The sequence below is a fragment of the Peromyscus eremicus genome, chromosome X, assembly GCF_949786415.1.
Source record: "Peromyscus eremicus chromosome X, PerEre_H2_v1, whole genome shotgun sequence".
Classification (NCBI taxonomy): Eukaryota; Metazoa; Chordata; class Mammalia; order Rodentia; family Cricetidae; genus Peromyscus; species Peromyscus eremicus.
Window position 1 is genome coordinate 103,981,039 of NC_081439.1, and position 17,885 is coordinate 103,998,923.

Below are 17,885 nucleotides of genomic sequence, written 5' to 3' on the forward strand. Positions count from 1 at the left end.
TGTATGAGCCAGCAGAGGAACAGGACACAGGCTAGGAGAACTGCAGAAACTGAGTGAAGCGTGTCAGACTAATGAACTGGATGTGAATAATCAACAAACTGACAAACAAAAATAACATGTCTAAAAATATATGTTCTACCTGTGAAAGCAGCCTAGCCTCTGCTGCTTTCCTCAAATCTCTCACACCCACTTCCGTCCTACCAAAAGCACGTTTCAGAGTTAAAACAGAAAGACAGTTTCAATGGCGCTCCTCTTCTCAATAATCAGTAGCAAATCACAGAAGTCTGCATTCTTATCATCGGATTCATTAGGTGTTATCTGGGAAGAATAGCTTTGTGATTTGGGTTGACAAATACATGAATAAACTTATAAGATGCAAAAAAAAAAAAGACAAATCTAGCATGTTTTCTCTCATGGAGAATCTGGATACACACGTGGGTGTGTATAGCATGAAAGAAGAAAGGCGAAATGGAGTAGGTTGAACAAGGGACGGTAATGGGAGTAAATATGAGCAAACTACAATGTATATATGTATGGGAAAATGCCACAAGGAAACATCATTTTACATGCTAACCAAGAAGTTAATCAAAAAAAAATTTAACTTATCCAAGTATGATGGCACGTGCCTTTAATTCCAGCACTTGAGAGGTAGAGGCAGGTGGATCTCTGTGAGTTCAAAGCCACATAGTGAGCTACATAGTGAGCTCCAGGACAGTCAGGGCTATGTGGAGAGACCATGTCTCAAAAAAACTTTATTGTATGAGTGTGTTTGATGTATGGGTACAAGAACATGCATGTGGAGATCAGAGGACAACTTTCAGGAGTCTGTTCTCTTACCCCTCCACACACACATTTCTAAGTTATCATCAAACTTGCAGGGAAAGCGCTTTACTCACTGAGCCATTTACGGGTCTGATAAGTGGGGGGTGGGGTGGGATAGGAAAGGTCAAAGGTAGGCACTGAGTATCTTCCTCTATCTTTTTCCACTTCTTTTTTTGTTTGTTTTTGTTGTCGTTGTTTGTTTTTCCAGATGGTTTCTCTGTGTAGGTTTGGCTGTCCTAGAACTCACTCTGTAGACCAGGCTGGGCTCAAACTCACAGAGATCTTCTTGTCTCTGCCTCTGCCTCCTGAATGCTGGGATCAAAGGTGTGCACCACCACCACCCAGCTTCCATTTCATTTTTTGAAAACCAGCCTCTCACCAAACCTGAGGCTCACCAATTGGCTAGACTCACTGGCCAGCAGCCCTTGCATCCTCCTATCTTCACGTTATCAGTGGTTGGGTTACAAATGCATACTGCCACATCCGATCCTGTACATGGATGCAGGGGATGGGAGGAGCAGCATATCCCCAGTCCAGACAGTAATAATAACAACTTATAATGAGGACATATAAAATTTCAGATCATACTTAGTTGAAACATTTGCTTTGCTTCTCTGTGATGTCCTTGTGTACATAGTAAATTTGAATAGGTTCCTTTCTAATCTTCGGTCCATTTATTTTATCAGTTCAATTATGAACAGTAACAGAATAGTGGGAAATCTTCCCCTCTTATTAAGGATAAAGGGCATACAGGGGTGCTTTTGCTCGTGAAACTTTTTAAAATATAAAACATTTTAGAAACACATACTTGCCACCAAGGAGAGAGCCTGATAACCTGTGCATAAGTAAATAGTAAGATGCAAAAAGAAATTCACTTTTGGCAGAAAGTTTATGAAACGCGTAAGAAAATAGAGAAATTTTATTGCACATATTAATATATGAACTTTATTTTACATATATTTTTCAGTGTGTGTACATAAGCACTAGTGTGCAAAGCACGGTGTATGTGTGGAAGTCAGAGGACAATGTATGACAGTCGGCTCCTTCTAACCACCATGTGGATCCTAGGGACCGAACTCAGATCATCAGGCTTGACTTCTTGACTGTGGTGCAATCTCACCAGGCTCTAACATAGGAAATTTAGAATTAGTATTAGCTTCTAAATTTAGCAATTTTTATTAAATGACCCATGTTCATTGGTGCTAATAAACTGAGGAATAGGCTATGTTTAAAGTATGTCTGAAGAAAAAGAAAAATATTTATTATGGTTTTCTACCAGCTGTACCTCATCTTTTTACAGAAAAATGAATTTTAATAGGAGACAAAATATTTCAGAGTCTTGTCTAGTTTTAGATTACTCCTGTAACTGATTTCTTAATGTCTGACTCTAAAGTTCTAAAGCTACTCAGTGGAAAGCTACACAGCATTGAGTTTCAATAACTTGGGCTTATTTAAAAACATTATGCTGTTTCAAAGAGAATCCAAGTATGATTACCCTTAGATCTCTTCATATTTCATTATTATAAAAAACTATATATATATATACAAAATAAAACAAAGTGATGTTGTGAATTTTCGTGTACCATTATTCTCCCTGGAAAAATTTTCAAAATCATTATTATCAGGAGAGATGGCTCAGCGATTAAGAATACTGACTGCTCTTCCAAAGGACCCAAGTTCAATTCCCAGCACCCACATGACAGTTCACAACTGTCTGTAACTCTAGTTCCAAGGGATCAACACCTTGGACATACATATAGACATACATGCAGGAAAAACCCCAATGCACACTAAATAGACAGACAGACAGATAAATAGATAGATAGATAGATAGATAGATAGATAGATAGATAGATAGATCTTTAAAAATATCATTATTATTGGCTACTTTGTATGTGACAAGAAACACTAACTGGTTTTTTGATGTATACTTCTCTATATAACCTATTGTACAGATCTCCTCCTCAATTTTGAGCTTCATCTACATTTTAGGTGTGATCATTCTTTGTGTGTATTTTGGAGGTAAGTCCTCTGCAATGTAGGATGCTGAACACCATCTGTAAGCTCAATCCACTAGATACCAGTTACACACTCATACACACGTACGTGCACACAACATGTCACCTGGAGGGCAAAATTGTCCCCTTCTGCTACACTATGGTTTACTTTGCCACACATCATGATGATGTCTCCTCCCAAACTCAGAAGTATGTGTAATATGCATACTACTCAGTATGCATACTACTCAGTATGTCACAAATGCCTGGGTGCAATGATGTCCTTTGGGGCCTTGACTTTCCCTTTTCATGGAGCCAGCAGAACTATTTTTATATGATATGATGACTCCCTTAGGAATTGCTCAGAGCTAATTGGCTTCTTGCCCTATAAGATTGCAAAGCTATCATATCTCTTATATCCTTGTTCTCTTGCTTGCTCTTTGCCATCAACATCTGGCTGTTGTCTCAGTAGATGAGAGTATTGTTCCCTGGTGATCTCAATAACTCATGGGTACCAACAAGGGAGTGAGGGACTGCAGTGTCTGAAAAAAAGCTAGGACTGGGTACTTACTTTGTTGACAATCTCATGCATGGAGTGGTAGGTAGATTTTAGGTAATTTCAAGATTAAGCAGTCTTAATATCACATGAGAGTTTAGGCGATGGAACCAAAGAACAAGCACATAAAGCCAAACAAAAGAAAATAATAAGTGGAATACAGAAGCTTTCAGAACATCCATAATGAAGTGAAGTTCCTAAACACAAGCTACCTGATAACTTCTGCTTTTTAGGCTAGAGTTGTTCATGCCAGGCCAGTCTCCTTAGCTCCATCCTATTCAAGCTGTTTCTTTGGTGTGGAAATGACCTTTTCATTGTCTGTTAGTAGTAAAATCTTTAGTTTGGAACTGGAATCCCACAGGGGAAGCAGAGAGGAAGGAAGCAGCAGGGCAGAGGTTGGTCCAGTATCCTAAGAGAGAAAGCCGTCAACATCAGCAGGGTCAAAACAACCAGTTTGATAACTATGACCTTACTACAGAGCTGATAGGCATTATCTGAGCCCAGATTAGAACTCTTGTCTCCTACCAGTTTTTCATTGTTGGTTTCCCTTCCATTGAATTTTCCTCTTCTCTCACAACTCAGTCAAGTAATAGAGCCCACTTTCTTAACTGTATATTGCTCAGAGGAAAGATCGTTTGTTTTAGCTGTCTCTTTTTTTTTTTTTTTTTTTTTTTTTTTGCTTTTTCGAGACAGGGTTTCTCTGTGTAGTTTTGCGCCTTTCCTGGAACTCACTTTGTAGACCAGGCTGGCCTCGAACTCACAGAGATCTGCCTGCCTCTGCCTCCTGAGTGCTGGGATTAAAGGCGTGTGCCACCACCATCCGGCCCAAAATGCTTTTACTCCAACTTCTAAAGTCCCCATAGTCTGTCACAGTCTCAACAATGTTGCAAAGTTCAGAGTCTCTTCTGAGTTTCATTCAACCTCTTAACTGTAACTCCAAGTAAAATCAAAATCAAAAAGCAGATCACCCACATCCAACATATAAAGGCATAGGATGTATATTACCATTCCAAAAGGGAGGAAAGCAACCATAGTGAGGAAATAGTGGACCAAAGCGAGACTGAAAACCAGCTGAGCAAACTCCAAACTCTGCATCTCCGTGTCTGATGTCAAAACGCTCTTCAGATCTCAACTCCCTTCAGCTTTGTTGACTGAAACATACTTCTTTCCTTTGGGCTGGTTCCACTCCCTGTCAGCAGCTTTCCTCGGCAGGCAGCCCATGGCTCTGGCATCTCTAACACAATTCAGGCTTCACCAGCACAGCTTCACAAAATGTCCTCTCTAGGCCACCATGCAGGGGCACCCCTGACATACTCCTGGCCTCAGCTGCTTTCCTTAGTAGTGGAGAGAGATTTCAAACCCCTTTCTTCTATACTTGACGCTAAAGCCAGTATAGCTTTTTTTGGCCACCACGTGGCCAAAGCTGCGAAGTTCTGATGCTTGCAGGGACTGGAACTTGAACTGGTTAATCAGTTACATTTTATCAGTTTTCTGTTGTTTTCTTCACTGCTTAAATGTTTCCCTGATTCATTTTATGTTTTTTTTTAAAGATTTATTTATTTATTGTGTATACAGTGTTCTGTCTGCATGTATGCCTGCATGCCAAAGGAGAGCACCAGATCTCATCATAGATGGTTATGAGCCACCTGTGATTGCTGGGAATTGAACTCAGGACCTCTGGAACAGCAGCTGGTGCTCTTAACCTCTGAGCCATCTCTCCAGCCCCTCTTTGATTAATTTTCACAAGTTAGAAGCTTAGCTAGGTGGGATCTGGCCCTGAAGTCACTGTTCTCTTTATACCATTTAGCAACAGGCTTTTCTTTAAACTTTTTATCTCCTTGAGCACTGGACTTAGCTCCATTACACTTCCTGGTATTCCTTTTCTCCTCAAACTGTATGTTTTTGTTTCTCTTGTTCCAAGTTGCTTCTTTTCATTGTAGAGCTGCATAAGAGTGATTACTAACAACCACATAACATAGTCAATACTAAGTAGGCTATCTTGAAATCTCCTCTGTTAATGCCATTAATTCAAACTATGGCAGGCTATTGCTGAGGCTTGACCATATAATGTTTATTGGATGAATGTTGAAGACTTTTGAACTTTGTAGTGGAAAGCAGGTAAAATACTATAAGCAAGGCTTAGTGGACCATGCTACTAAGAGCTTGGAAGACAATAGTGCTGAGAACAATGTAGATTGGATCCAGCTCAAGAACTTGCAAAGTGGAATGATATTAACAACTGACCTAGAGACCATAATTACGATATTTTGGCAAAGAATGTGGCTGGTTTTTGCTCCTTGTCCTAAAAATATATCTGAGGATAAATCGAAGAGTTTTGGATTAATGGTACATGGAACTTTATTGCATGGATATACTCTGTTGTAAACTAGTTTTTGTGTACATAAACACGGAGTCAAAGATTCAAGCACAAGTAGTTTATTAAGGAAATGTACCCAGGATATACAAGGAAAGGACTGAGAAAAACAATTCTAAGGAGGGGATTGGCTATGTAAGGATATTTAAAAAGTGCCAGCCTCTTCCTGATCTCATAAATAAGATCCAGAACACAGGCTTTTCTGCCTAGCACAGTGCTGCATTCCTGTAATCCCAGCTATGTGAGAGGCTGAGACAGGAGGACTTTGAGTTCAATATCAATCTGGTTAAGATAGTGAAATCCTGTTTTAAAAAGGGAAACAAAATAGTCACTGTAAAGAAGGCAAAGTTGGGTTACATGGGAGGGCTTAAAAGGAGGAAAGGGAAGGGGAAAATGATGTAATTTTAGTATATCTAAAAATTAATATTAAAAAACTAAAATTTAAATTTAAAAATATATTTACATATTTAAAGCTTTTTTTTTTTTTTTTTTGGTTTTTCGAGACAGGGTTTCTCTGTGTAGCTTTGCGCCTTTCCTGGGACTCATTTGGTAGTCCAGGCTGGCCTCAAACTCACAGAGATCCGCCTGGCTCTGCCTCCCGAGTGCTGGGATTAAAGGCGTGCGCCGCCACCGCCCGGCTATTTAAAGCATTTTTTAAAGACAGCAAAGAAGAAAATAGGAGACATTGGACAAATAAAAAAAGGAGAATATAGGATTTAAAACCTAAATATAACAGAAATTTAGAAAAACGTAAATATACTAAATATTCAAGTTTTAAAAAACTAGGGTATTATCTTGACTTAAAGAAGTCTAACTATTTTTTAGAGACAGCCTTAAAGCCCAGGGACAGAAAAGTTTGCAAATACTTTGGAAAAACTTGGGGAAAGACACTAGACAAATACAACGGTCAATGAAATCAAAGCTGTGATAGATACATTGGCATTAGATTAAAGACTAGGGGCTAGAATGTAGCTCAAGGATAGAGTATTTGCCTAACATGTGTTAAGCCCTAGCTTCAATCCCCAGCACAAATCGCACACACACACACACACACACACACACGCACGCACGCACGCACGCACGCACGCACGCACGCACGCACGCACACAGGCACACATACAAATTAAAGAGAAAAGAACTAGAAAATTCAAAGAGACTTAAGGAGGCAGCACCTCCCCTCCCCCTTGTCCCCAACAACCAGGAAGCCCACCCGTCCTGGAGCTGGCCTGTGTTGTAGCTTCCACTGCAGCAAGGGCTTGAGAAGCCCTGTAACAGCTGCCCACAGGCATCATCCATTCTTCCTGGAGTGGCATTGGGCAATACTGCTGTTCCAGCTGCTGCATAGACAGACCTATATCCTTCTGTCTCACAGGTATGGGAACTAACTCTGTTTCATGGCCATCATTGTAGCCATTGTTTCCACACTCCAGTTCCAAAAGATAATTCTGCAATGTTTTGTTTGGTTCCTATAAAGACAGTGTGCAGGGAACTCCTTCCAGAATTGGCTCTGCCCTCCCAGGCCAATTGACCAGTTTTCACCTTGGTGAACAGCTCAGACCATGACGGCTGAAGGAACTACAGCAGTTAGGGGAACAGGTGGAAGGATCAGAAAGCAGTGAGAAAAATGCTTGTGAAGCACGTAACAGAACCAGCCAAGAGTTAAGGAGCTGTTGGAATGTCTGCTGACGATGCACTGCGTGAAGGTGCCAGTGCTTGTCCTGGACACACCCTTGCCAGCCAAAGCACCCTGAAGGACCTAACATCTTTTTTCTTCTTTTCATGCTGCCAGCCATGTACTCAAGTGGCAAAACCGAAGTTTCTTCTCCTGCTGTTTCCATTGTTTTCAACAGTACCAAAGACGGTGAAGACGCCCACACTGGACTGGTGAAAGGCAAGGACAGACAGTTCAGGGGAGTGACTTGACACCGAAGAAAGAAGTCCCTGGGTTTAATAATGGAAGATTGGGCTTTCCTGAGTGTAATTTTCACCCGTCCACAAGTAACAAATCAGTTGAAAAGAAAATTGTCAGAAAGCCTTTCTTCTGAAACAAAACTCCGGTTGTCCCTACGGCTCAGCCTACCTCTAAGCCTATCAAGTAGCGTTCCATCCCAGGAACACATGGTGGAAGTGGAGAATCAACTCCTGCAAGTCATTCTCTGACCTCTGACCTCCACACACTTGGCAGGGCATATGTACCCACACCCACACAAACAAATAAGTAATTGTAAATAAATTAACTAAAATAAAACAAAACTGTTGCAGTTGTATTCAGAAGCCACTGAGGCCTTTCTAAACGGAATAACCCCCAAAGACTTCCAAGAACTTCATAAGCAAACAGAGAAGAAAAGGACCATCGTTGGCAGAGAACTGATTGTTCCATTATTTGTTACAGGAGGAAGACATTTCTGCCATCCATTTTGAAGATAATGAAGAACTGAGATAAGCGCTGTGATCTATGAAGATGTGCACCACGGGTTCAGAATATTTTTGTTATCACCTATGGGCAGATTCCATCCTGGCTGAATCTTGACAATCCTAGAGTGACAATAGTAACACATGCCAGGGGGGGGTTTCAAAATTTAGCCCACTTGCCAGCTTTCAGTTCACCTGCTATTCAAAGTCACAGCCGTCATATCCAACGACTGTCACCCACGCTCGTTTAGCTGACAGTCAAAAAGCAGTCTGGCTCTCAGGACCACTCCCTACGCCCCGAGGTCCAGATGGCGGCCAGTGTGGGTGATGGGCACAGCACAGATTGGTCTTCTCAGTATAGCACGGTGCCTGGGGCCAGCAGAGAGAATGGCATGGAGATTCCCAGGCACAAGGACCCAGAGTGGCAGAAAGGCCGCCAGGCGCTGGCCAGCCAGCATCAGCAAAGCAGAGGCTGCCAGCCGCTCCAAAGCCAGCAGCAGTGGGCCTGTGGCCAGTGCACAATATGTCTCTCAGGCAGAAGACTTAGCTTTACAACGGTAGCAGCAATACAACTATGGCTATCTTTACAGCTACCACTACCCCATGAGCATGTACCAGAGCTACAGCTCCCCCTCCAAGTATGGGGTGGCCAGCTCCTGAGGCTCAGCTACTGCCCAGCAGCAACATGTTGGCTTCCTAGCACCAGGGACTCTGAACCAGCCTCCAGTCCCTGGCATGGAGGGGAGTATGGCCTACTAGGCTTTCCCTCAGCAGATACCTGAAGCCCAACCCCCTCAGCCCTCAAAGCCTCAGCATAGGACACATGGTCAAAGCAATGGCCCTCAGCCTGGAACAGCCCCAGCCACTCAGCACAGTCAGGCAGGGGCACCTATAGGGCCACGCAGCTACAGAAAGCTTGCCATGGCCAAGGAGGGTCAGCAGCTGTGGACCCACGTAAAGCCAGCCCCTTGAACTGGAGGTCTCAAGTTCAACGTCCAGAAGCGGCTCTTCGCTGTCACCAAGCAGAACTTCAGCTCCAATGCAGAGGGTCAACAAAGCAACAAACCTCCAGCCCAACTCCGAGAAAGCTCAGAACTACAGTGGTCCTTCTGGCTGGGCGGGGCCGGGGGGAGCTGTCAGGGAAACCGGATGATTGGCCGCAGGATATGAAGGAATATGTGGAGCCGTGCTTCACCACCTGTGAGTCAGCCAAGGACAAGGACCGGACAGAGAAGCTGCTCAGAGAACTGCTACAGGCCCAGCTCCAGGGTGGCTCTGCCTATACCATCGACTGGAACCATGAGCCTCTGCCTGGGCTGCCCAGAGAGCACGTGACTGAGAGGCCCAAGAAGAAGCAATGGGAGGCCTCTAGCAGCTCTCACCCTCCGGGAAGGGTAGGCTTCCAATCCCAGCGAGGGACACCTGGGGCTGGCGGTTGCTGGCTGAGCCCGGGGTAGCAGCTTTGCCAAGTTTGGCAACCGTAGCATCTTCATGGAATACAACAGCTCTTCCTCCAGCATGGATTCCTGCTCCTGCTCTTCATCCATGTCCCCCAACTGCCACTTCTGAGGAAGTTAAGTGATTCCCACTCAGTCTCTGACAGCTCCTATTCAGGGAATGAGTGTCACCCTGTAGGCCACAGGAACCCATCCCCGAAGGGTCGGGGTGGTCGCAGGGTCCACATGGATGGGGTTGAGGCAGGGAACAGCGCAGAAAGAGACACGACCTAGCTCTCAGCAATCACACCATAAGAAGAAGGCAGCACTGGAGGACCCAGGGCGTGAGCTTAAGAAGCAAAAGAAGACAGCCCACTTCCAGCATGGGCACTCACGCCGCCTGCGCCTTGAACCTTTGGTGCTGCAGATGAGTAACCTGGAAAGCAGTGAAGCTGACCCTGACTGGCAGGAGCCTCAGATTGTGAGCACCTCTCCTGACATCACAAAGCACTGTCTGCATCTCACCAGTGCCCCACACCCAACAACTATGTGACCTGTGACTGTTTTGAAGAAGTCTCTGAATGGTCAAGTCCCACAGGAAGGAGAAGCAGGACTATGTCTTTGCCGGTGAGCAGATGAAGTCCATTTGGCAGGACCTAAGGATGCAAGGAATCCTCACCAAGTTCACTATGGAGGTGTATGAGATGTATGCCCCCATTGCCTTGGAGAAGGGTGACCATGAAGAATTCAACCAGTGCCAGACACAGTTCAAGTCACTGTATGTGGAAAACTTGGCGGGTAATGTGAGTGAATGTACTCTATACCAAATCTTCGACTACATCTTTGCCGAGAACTCTGGCTACAGCACTATGGAGCTGGCATACCTCATGGGGAGCTGAAAACAGACCCCTGTGTGTCCCATGCATTGGCACTGAGGGCAGCCTGGACCCTAGGCAACTACCATCGCTTCTTCTGGATCTATTGCCATGCACCTTGTATGTCTGGCTGCCTTGTGGACAAGTTTGCAGACCAGGAGCTCAGGCCACCCTAAAGGTCATGATGAAAACCTGCCCTGCACTGTCTGTCTCCTACCTGCAGGCCTAGCTGCCCTTCTAAGGCTAGTAGATGCATGCTGGTCCTTCCTAGAGCCCTTGGGCCTGTCCTACACGGGCCCAGACAATTCCAGCATGGACTGCAGCCTCAGCCTGGCACGCTGCCAGCCTTCTCAGCTCCCATCAAGAAGGATGGGATTAGGACTGTGGCCCCGAGCCTCCTTTGTGGATTTCGTTTTTGAGCCATGGACATGGCTTGTAAATTAATTTATGGGGAGTAGGCTCCAGGAAGAGCCAGCATCCCTAACACTGTTTCCCACCCAGGATCTGTGCAGAGATTTTCCTACGTTTTTACTTTTTGTCTCAGAGGGGATAATTGGGAGTGTAGTGGAAGAGAATGGGGTGGGGCCTCCAGGTTCTGTGTTCACCTCTCATCTCCACTAATGCTGTCTCAGTGTTTTTTTTTCTCTCTCTCTTTCGAGCTCGTACTCCAGCACCTGACCTTGCGTGCTGGCCCATCCCATGCTGGGGGGCCAGCAGAAGACAGGCCTTCCAGCCCGCACCCGCCTGCAGCGGGGCACCAGCCAGCCACATCTATTGCCTCGTCTGCCTCTTCAAAGACTCTTGTTGTCCAGCCATTGGGGCCTCAGTGCTCCGAGTGAGGGAAGCTCCTTAAAGACTATGCCCCACCCCAGAAATGCAGCCAGCCAGATCAGCGCAACACTGCACTGAGGCCTCCAGGGCCTTCGCAGGACCATGCCGGCCCGGCTACCTCGTCCTCCTCCAGTTGTATTATCTCCGTGTCCCTTCCTCCCTCGGCCCCAATGTTTCTTCTGATTTTTTTTCCTTCCCTCCTCTTCCTTTTCCCTCCCTGCTCCCTGGTTCAACATGGGTAAAATAGCTACCCTCCCTTCCTTCCTCCCCTCTGCCTTGATGGATCACCAGCTCGGGTCACGTTTCCTTCTCTTTTCTCTCTCTCTCTGTGTGTGTGTGTGTGTGTGTGTGTGTGTGTGTGTGTGTGTGTGTGTTTAAGTTATTTTTCTTCTTTCCTCTCTTTTCTTTTCAGCCCTCTCCCCTCTTCTGCCATATAACTGGAGGATGTGCTAGAGGCTGTAAACAGCTGGACTGTCAGGCTGCTTTTTTTCCAGATGCCACCTCCGCCCCACCTCTCCCCTCCGCTCACTTCATTCTCCTTGAACATTGAGTACAGTACATGTTGAAAGCTTGAAACCAAAATTAGAGAGGACGGAGGGAAGGAGAGAGAAAATAAGGCTATTTCAATAAGATTTGTGAAAATTTGGTATGGTGATTTCTCTGGTAACAGTAGAGAGAGTCACCAGAGTGAGTCTCTGGGGACAGAGGTATCAGAAATATTGGTATTAGACAGACTTGGCAGTTTCAGAAAGAATAAACAGTGTTTCTTATTGTAACCAAGAACATGAAGATTCCTGGTTCACTGTGGGTTTGATGATGGTGATAGTGGGCAAGAACGTTTGCATGAACTGTAGAAAGTAACTCATCTCCCAAACCAGACCCACTATGTAATCCCAAATGCAAGTTCTTTTCTTATTTCAGCTTTCCACAAATAGCCAAAAGAGGAATTGAAGGTGCCGTCAATGGCAGTCCAATAATCCAACAGGATTCTGCCAATAAGTGGTGAACTATCTCCCTCCTAATGTACAGTGGAATGAATACAACCACAAGACATTTTCATGTCACATTTCAAAGCACAGATGATGAAGAGTTCAAAATTCAGATAACAGTGGAGGTGGGTACCGGGAGGCACCGAAACTGAATTCTACAACCCAGAAACCTTGTTTTAAAAGTTGGTCAGCCCCATAACACTTCTTCTAGAGGCAAAAATCCCTCTCAGGATGTTTTCATTGAAAAACACTTCATAAAGGCATGCTGTTAACATGACAGGGAGAGTCCCAGAGGAGGTGAAAAGTCCCCCTGGTAAATGTTTAACTCCTTCCAAAAGAGGCTTGAGTCTCAGCAACTTGTACCTGAAACTGGAACATGAAGAAATCACTTTGAAGGGTTACAATCTACACAAGTCAGGCTTTGCTAAGGTCATTTCTAATGAACTTATAAGGTACTAAAGTAAAAAAAAAAAAAAAACAAATTCATGACTTCCTGAGATAAATTACAAGTTGGAGACCCTACTGGACAAACCAGTTTACAAAACCCAAGCAATGTTGGAGCTTCTCAAAGATTAAAGGCCAGCATTTCCAGCAGCGACAATAAAAGTCTATGGGCACTAACCAGGACCAGAACTCACAGCTGATTTTTGGAAACCAAAGCAAGATTGAAATTAAAAATTAGCCGGGCAGTGGTGGCGTACGCCTTTAATCCCAGCACTCGGGAGGTGGATCTCCAGGTGGATCTCCGTGAGTTTGAGGCCAGCCTGGAAAAAAAAAAAAAGAGAGAGAGAGAGAAAAAGAAATTAGAAATTAAGACCCAAAGTGTGGTGGGCCAGGGTGTATCAATAGAAAGGTGTTTCTAAATTGGGAATCGATCTACCTCAAGACCCAGCCATACCACTCTTGGGCATATACCCAAGGAATGCTCAATCATACCACAAAGATACATGCTCAGCTTTGTTCATAGCAGCACTATTTGTAATAGCCAGAACCTGGAAACAACCTAGATGTCCCTCAACTGAAGAATGGATAAAGAAAATGTGGTACATATACACAATGGAGTACTACTCAGCAGAGCAAAACAATGACAGCATGAAACTTGCAGGCAAATGGATGGAACTAGAAAATATCATCCTGAGTGAGGTAACCCAAACCCAGAAGGGCAAACATGGTATGTACTCACTCATAAGTGGATACTAGATATAAAGCAAAGAACAATCAGACTGCAACCCACAGAACCAGGGAGGCTATATAGCAGGGGGGACCCTAGGATAACTGTGGCTTATAGTGAGTTTTGGTTTTACTCAATTACTGGGCAAGCCTCAATCAAACATTTCACTATTAGGATAAGAATTTATACTGTATCAAGCTGATAATAGAAAAATAAATAAATAAATTTTTTAAAAAAGAAAGGTGTTTCTAATTATTCCACCTGAAAGCCACATGGAAAAGTAAAACTCATAGTGGAAGGAGGGGAGAAAAACAGCAAGGGGAGAAAGGCTGAGGATCATCTAGCTACTAAGGAAGTAGTAACTGGATGGTCACAACATATGCTAAGTGTCCTGGGCTTTTTGCTCGGGGGAGAAAGAGTATTTCCATGGTGTTCTTGAAGACAGATCACTGAAGATGCAATTGACACACTTTACTTAGAGCAAACATGTTAGAAGACAACTAAAAAGCATTTTCAGATTCCCTGGAATATGTAAATAAAATTCTTTTTTTGTTTGTTTGTTTTGTTTTTCCAGACAGGGTTTCTCTGTGTAGTTTTGGTGCCTGTCCTGGATCTTGCTCTGTAGACCAGGCTGGCCTTGAACTCACAGAGATCCACCTGGCTCTGCCTCCCGAGTTCTGGGATTAAAGGCATACACCAACATCGCCCGGCGTAAATAAAACTCTTAATAGCAAGTTTGGATTCAGATCTCAGAAAGTCCTTCCACAGATGTCTCATATGACTAAACTATTGTGCAAGAACTGCAAGACATGTTCCCTGAAGAATTTGATACTATTTCATTTCACAAAGTGTGTGATTCTGAGGACATGCAGTTTCCTTTCTTATTTGTATTACCTCATAAGTGTGGTCCAATGACTGGATGTCTCACGTATTCTTAGTTAGGTTCCTACTGACCAAAAGCATCTTAAGCAGGAAAGGGTTTATTTCCGCTTACAACTCTCAGGTTCCACTCCATCACTGAGGGAAGTCAGGACAGGAACTCAAGCAGGGAAGGAACCAGGAGGCAGGAGCTGATGTAGAGTCTATGGAGGGATGCTGCTTACTGGCTTGCTCCTCATGTCTTGCTTTCTTATATACTCCAGGAACACCTAACTAGGGATGGCACTAGCCACATCAATCATCAATTAAGAAAATGCACTACAAACTTGCATATAGGTAAATCTTATAGAGGCATCTTCTTTGTCTTTTTTTCATTTTTCTTTATTAAGAAAACAGATCCCACCTCCTCCCTCCTCCCACCCCCTAGCTCTCTCTCCCAAGCCACCCCGCATCCCCACATCCCCCAAATCGAGGTCTCCCATGGGGAGTCAGCAGAGCCCAGCACACTGAGCCTAGGCAGGTCCAAGCCCCTTCCCACTGCACCAAGGCTGTGCAAGGTGTCACACCACAGGCACCAGATTCCCAGAAGCCTGCCCATGCACCAGGGACAGATCCTGATCCCCCTGCCTGGGTATCCCCCAAACAGTTCAAGCCAAACAACCGTCTTCCGTATCCAGAGGGCCTAGTCCAGTCCCATGGGGGCTCCACAGCCACCAGTCCACAGTTCTTGAGGTTCCACTAGTGTTGCCGGTCATCTCTGCACGTTAGAGGCATTTCCTTAATGAATGTCCCTCTTCCCAAATGACTCTAGCTTGTGTCAAGTTAACACAAAACTAACCGGGACACAAGTCTTTAATGAAATTGATACAAACCAAGCTGATATCTTGTCTGACAGGAAATCTAAACACTGGCTACCAGAATTCATGACTGGCCTTTAAGTTTACAGTATTAAACAAAGTCTGGAACACAGGTTAATAAATGACACAAAAAGGATGCCAGGTAGCAGTGACACATGCCTTTAAACCCAGCACTTGGGAGGCAGAGCCAGGCAGACCTCTGTGAGTTCAAGGCCAGCCTGATCTACAGAACAAGATCCAGGACAGGCACCAAAACTACACAGAGGAACATAAATAAATAAATAAATAAATAAATAAATAAATAAATAAATAAATAAATAAATAAATAAACAAATAGTACAAAAATGCTTCCTGCTGATATAACTCACCTAAATGATACTCCATGGCATCTGGAAACATACAGATCTCACCATGCAGTTGGGGCCTGCCTGGAATTCACTATGTAGGCCAGGCTGGCCTTGAACTCACAGAAATCCACTTGTTTCTGCTTAAAGGCATGTGCCATCATGCCATCTCTAAATATTTTTTAAATATTTTTTTAAGATTTATTTATTATGTATACAGTGTTCTGTCGGCATGTATGCCTGCAGACCAGAAAAGGGCATCAGATCTCATTGCAGATGGTTGTGAGCCACCATGGGGTTGCTGGGAATTGAACTCAGAACCTTTGTAAGAGCAGCCAGCGCTCTTAACCACTGAGCCATCTCTCGAACCCATCTAAATATTTTTAATGATTAATAATGATAATTCTCACGTGGCTGGCCAGTTACATAACATTAGAAAAAGTTCTGAAGTTTGTTTGTCTGAATGACAAGATTGACCATAATCATAAATATGCCTAGACAGTGAAAGCCATTCTCAGGGACAAGTGTCCAGCTCAGTCTCTACCAAGAGAATATTAAAACCATTTCCTTCATGAGCTTCAGAGTAGAGGATGTATTGAGACAAAATCGGGGCCGGGTGGGGAGGGGGGTATCTTCCTACTGTGTAGTAGTGGAACTGATTTCTTTAGTTGCTCCAAAGTGGAAGATGCTTCCCAGGATTAGGATATACAAAGAAGTTGGTCCCAATTCAATAGGTATAGAAGATCATTTGAAAATGCTCAACTTGAAGCTCTTAAGAGAGTTGGTGTTACATAACCATTTCCTCAAGATTAAAACATTCCATCCCACAGGGAAGATTCTTAAGCAGGAAAAGGTAAACAATGCAAAATAGCTTCAGGAAGTCCCTGAAACTGAGCAGATTCACTAGGCCTCTCTGTGCCAGAGTAAGCAATAAAAGCTGAATCTCCCTCAGATCCAGCAGAGCCAAGCTGCAGAGAGGACTCTCAGACCAGACCAGCTGCCTGGAAGAAACAGAAGCCAGCTAAGCTGCTTGGAAGAGAATTAGACCAACTGAGGTACCTGCAAAGGACACACTCAACCTGTTGAGCTGCCTGTAAGCTGTGGAGTGTGTTCCAGGTTCCCAGCTTTTGTGAGCTGTCACCCATGATGGGGTGGAGATTGGTGATGCAGCTGTCTTTGAGTCATTTCTGCTCCTGTAAGTGACCCCCCCCAAAAAAAAACCCTCATTGGTTCACCAAATTATACTTTGGTGGTATCTGTACTTTGGTCAGTCATGGGTTCTCTAACTGGGGTGAGTAGATGTGTGTGTTGTGTCGCCACAGGAAAAGCTTTGTCCCACAACAGTTGGGAAAGAAAGTGTAATTGAATATGTGTGATAAGAAAGCAGAAGTGGGAGGAATAACTGGAGGTAGATAGATCAATGGAAAGGGCAGTAGAGGAGAAATTAAATGAAAATAAAGTATAATCACACACACAATGATGAAACTCATTACTTGGTATGCTAACTTAAAATCTTTTAAAAGAGGGTCAAAAGAAGATAACAATGGTGTTTTGAATTGAACATCATACACACACACAAAAAAAAAAAAAAAAACCACACTTAAGGATTGTGAACAGTCTTTCAAAAAGGAAAAATCCAAAACTTCAGCATTTGCTGAGAATCTAAAATGTGTATTCATAGTAAAGTGCTTGCTATGCAAGCTTGAGAGCCTGAATTTGGACCCTAAGTCCCCACATGAAAGGCTGAGTATGGAAAAACACGCCTGTAATCCCAGCACTGGGGAGGTGGAGACAGATGGATCCTTGGGGCTTGCTGGCCAGCCAGCCCATTTGGTGGGCCCTAGAATCAGTGAGAGACAGTCTCTCAAATAAGGGAGAGAGTGAAAGAGGAAGACATTTGATTGTCAATCTTTGGCTTCTACACTTATACACACATGCATGTACTACACAAAAGATACAGATTTATAAGGAAGGAATTTGATGATAAGCCATCGCTTGAAGAAGGGAAGTCATGCTTTTCTGTGACTTAAATATAGTGCACTGGCCAGGAACTTTCTAATTAACACACTGAAATCATATATGTTGAACAACCCCAAGCAGATTTTACTTTGAAAGCATTTGTTCAAGGGCCTGGTACTTACTATTTATTAAAAGCCTTACTGACAAGCTACAAGCTTCCCACTGCAACAATTATAAACTAATATAGAACCCAGGCCATTTTAGGAGCAATGACTGAGAGACCCTAGTCTTTGTGTTCCAGAGGGTTTAGTTACAGTTTTTTAATTTTGTTTTCCTTTTTATCCATTTCCTTTTTCAAAAATTAATTTTAATAAGCATACAAA

General features: G+C 43.8%; 2 pseudogenes; both read left to right on the forward strand.

Moving 5' to 3' along the window:
- Positions 1-468: 468 nt before the first annotated feature.
- LOC131900185 (N-acetylglucosamine-1-phosphotransferase subunits alpha/beta-like) overlaps positions 469-17,885 on the forward strand; it is a 28,419-nt pseudogene continuing 11,002 nt past the window's right edge.
- On the forward strand, positions 8,470-11,614 carry LOC131899084 (leukocyte receptor cluster member 8 homolog; annotated as a pseudogene).